The 3,749-nt window shown below is 42.6% G+C and overlaps 1 pseudogene; it reads right to left on the bottom strand.

Annotated features, from left to right (window-relative positions):
* Nucleotides 1-2,261: 2,261 nt before the first annotated feature.
* On the bottom strand, nt 2,262-2,991 carry LOC147890936 (calcium-binding protein KIC pseudogene; annotated as a pseudogene).
* Nucleotides 2,992-3,749: the final 758 nt, after the last annotated feature.

Genomic DNA, 3,749 nt, shown 5'->3' on the forward strand with positions numbered 1-3,749 from the left:
CCTATCATGTGATATCCCATTCTTTGTGGCCTATCATGTGTGGTAATGAACCACTATCCACATAGCATGGTCCTTGTCATTTTGTTCTCGTCCTGCATAGTATGCATGATAGTTGCATTCTCCTTCTAAGTATTTTGGCTAAGAGTGCTCATGTTGGACTTGTGCTATTGCTTCTTCTTCATCCTCCTCTTCCTCCTCCTCCTCCTGCTCCTGCTCCTCCTCCTCCTCCTCCTCCTCCTCCTCCTCCTCTTCTTCTTCTTCTTCTTCTTCTTCTTCTTCTTCTGATGTTGCTCCTCCTCCTCTCCTTCCTCTTCTTCTTTGGTTGTTCCTCCTCCTCCTCCTCCTCCTCCTCCTCCTCCCCCTCCTCCCTCTTCTCCTCCTTCTCTTTCTCTTTCTTCTTCTCCTTCTTTTTGTCCTCCTAGGCTTGCTCCTGCTGCTACTGCTGCTACTGCTCCTCCTTCTTCTACTTCTACTTCTACTTCTGCATCTACATCTGCATCTCCTCCTCCTCCTCCTCCTCCTCCTCCTTATTCTTCTCCTCCTCCTCCTCCTCCTCTTCCTCCTCCTACTCCTTCTTTTTCTTCTTCTTCCATACATTGAATTATGTACATGCTATCTCTAGCATTACCTATTGGCACTTCCTTAGCATCATGTCCATGAATCTAACCCTGTAAGTGACCTCTTTCTCTAATATCTATGATCTCTTTCATGATAACCAAATTTATGGAAATGATTATAGTGAGTTATTGTCCAATTCTTGTTGTTTCTCCTTCCATGAGTGGGACCTCTGTTGGATGGATTACCCCTTTTGAAACTCCTTTATGATATTGATTTCTATAGTCACCATGTGGTTTGTTGTGCACTTGTTGGGGTTGCTCTTACCATTGCTATTATCTTTCTTATCTTGAATTTCTTCCTCTTTCTCTACTTTTGTTAAAGGATAAAAATACTTGCTCATTCATAGGACCTTTTGTTACTTGTTTTGACTGCTCTGTTGGCCCTTTATGACGGAAAAGTATTTAGATGTCTTCCACTTCTTCTTGAAAATGTTTTGCATAAGGATTTCAGAGTCTTCTCCTAACTTACAAGTTGAGAATAACTTTTATAGCTTGAATCAAATTTGATCTAATTAAGTTTCTTCTTGCAAAAGATTATCAAATATAGGTAATTTGGTGTAGGACTAAGGTCAAGTGTAAACAAACTTAAAGAGGCCTAGGGTTACGTAGAGGATATTGACCTTGGTTGATCGATTAGGTTAAGTTAGGTTAGATAACAAATATAGTTTGGTTCACTCACTATAGCTCCAAGGCACATAAAAAATGTGTGGGCAAGTGCAAAGCACATATTTAAACACTCCTGTAACTAAACTTTTACAACTTTTTGCAAAAAAATTGTCTAGTATCTCTCTTTCGTATGTATACATGTTGTAATTTGGAATCTAAAGTCCCATCTAAACATGTAAATACCATAATTACGATAGATATATAGCATTTAAAATTCACTCAAAGATGTGCATGCTATGGATTGTGTTCAGTGTCCAGTGCCTACTACTCTTTGGCAAACATGAAGGCTAGAGGGCTCATCTATCATTGGAGGACTACGTGTTGGTAGGATGATTTCTTAGCTCAAAGATAAGGAAGCCTACTCGATCTTTCTCTAGGCTCATTGCATGATTTGTCATTAGAGAATACACTTGTCAACCTATTGAGAACTAAGAGATTTGTTTCTTTCTTGGCTACTATTGGGAGTTAATGGCTCCATATCTTATCAATTCCATTTAGTTGTTGTTGGCTAGTCTTTGGATGCTAAGATTCGCAAGGGATGGGAAAGACACTTTGCTGAAGGGGATGTTGTGCTATGCTTTGATAACAGATTGGACCACCAAATGGATAAGAAGTTTCTGCCACTGTGGAGTGGTCCATACAAAGTCATCAAGGAACGTAGCAATGGGTATGTACAAGTTCATGAGCTGCATGAACCATATGGCAAGAAGGTGATCAACAAGCGTTACCTCAAGCCTTTCTTTAACCAAGCTACTCAAATGCCTTTTCCTCATATGGGGAGCTAAGAGGCCTTTCCAAAGACCTCTTACACGGCCAAAAACCCGAGTTTAGTCTCAAGTGAACACAATAATTTAAAAAAAAATTAGAGTTAGAAAAACGTGCTCTTCTTTTACAAACATTATCTCCAATTTTATGAGCTTGGAGGATTTTGAAATTTTCAAAATATATTTTCTATTAACAATGGGGCTTCTTATCGAAAAGCTGGCCAATTGAAAGGAATATGAACGTGTGTCCTAACAATTGTATCGAAGTATTCGCACCGGTGGAGCTCGAGGAACAATTAGAAAAGTAACGGGAAAAGAGACAGCCCTGGCCCGTTGATGAAGAACAAAGTAACGGGAAGAGCGAGAGCCTTCGATCACGAGACTAGACAGCAGCGTTCACTCCTGACTATCGTGATCCATATCCTCATCGAGAGCAGCAGCAAAGACATACTCGAGCAACTCTTCGGCTTGTTTCTTCAACGATGGACTAGACCTAATCATGACTATGCAGAACTCCTCAAGGTTCAGAGCTCCGCTGCCGTTTGTATCGCCCATCTGGATCATTTCCATGAGCTCGCCGTCGCTCATTCCTTGCAGACCCAGATGTCGGGCGTTTCGCTTGAGGCTGTCAAGAGTGATGGTGCCTGTGTTAGAATCCGCGAGCGAGCGGAAGCCGTGGGCGAGCTCTTCCATGAGGCCTTTTTCGCCGAGCTTTTCGGCCATGAGGGGAAGAAAATCGTGGAAGTGAAGGTGTTCCATTGGTGCGGCGGTGCGCGTCTAGTCTTTTGCAACTGCAACACAAACTCCGTCTCCGGGTTCGAGGAGTCTGGGATCAGGGATGAGGAGAAACATGGAGAAGGTGGATTTAAGAGCAAGGAAGAGGGGAGGGAGGGGGGAAGGATAGAAGGAAAGGGGATGATCACCGGCCTGCGAAGAAGTCTCGAATAGGCAGTCCAAGCAAGAAAAGCATTATCTGCAAGTTGGCGGAAGGATATACTCCAATGGGGAGCTTCCTCGTCCCTGCCACAACGTTAAACTATCTCTTCTCAAGCATCGTTTAACCACTCGCCCAAATCGTCCACATAGCTTTAGCTTTCCTTCCACTCCCTCAACCTCGTGTAGAGGAGGCAAACCCCCTTCCACACTTCCGTGAAGGTGAGTCGTCCCTTCCTCCTTTGGCATGCCCTAGATTGCCTCCCAATTGAAGCATTTCACGTATATAACACTTCCAAAGAAGGACAACATGTCAAACCACTATAAACCCTCCTACTTTGAAAGAAAGACTCTTGCTTCTTTTACAACCCCCATTTCACCATCAAGATTGCAAGACTTACTCAATAGCCTTTGCATATGAGATCCTTTGTAATCCATTAGGTCCTTCTCAATCTTCTCATTTTAGAGGAAATGGAGAGGAAAGGAAATAGATACTAGGGGAAATAATTAATTATTCTAAGAAAAATTAAGATACGGAATTTTGTCCCATCTAGAAACGATGACACCGATGAAGGGTGGTAGCGAGTCTGGAACAAGGGTTAAAAGATCCTTGCAATCTCGAGCACCCGAAACTGTTTAGGGAGGGTGGAGCTAGGGATGACATGTTCACGCATGCGTGAAGTAGTAATGTTTCTCTCAAATCTATGTAGTGAATTTTTCTTGCCCAAATCTTCATTGTGTTGTAGGTTTCGAAAGACGAAGGACTTTC

The sequence above is a fragment of the Dipteris shenzhenensis genome, chromosome 18, assembly GCF_047967505.1.
Source record: "Dipteris shenzhenensis isolate YYH24624 ecotype China chromosome 18, Dip_SZ_1.0, whole genome shotgun sequence".
NCBI lineage: Eukaryota > Viridiplantae > Streptophyta > Polypodiopsida > Gleicheniales > Dipteridaceae > Dipteris > Dipteris shenzhenensis.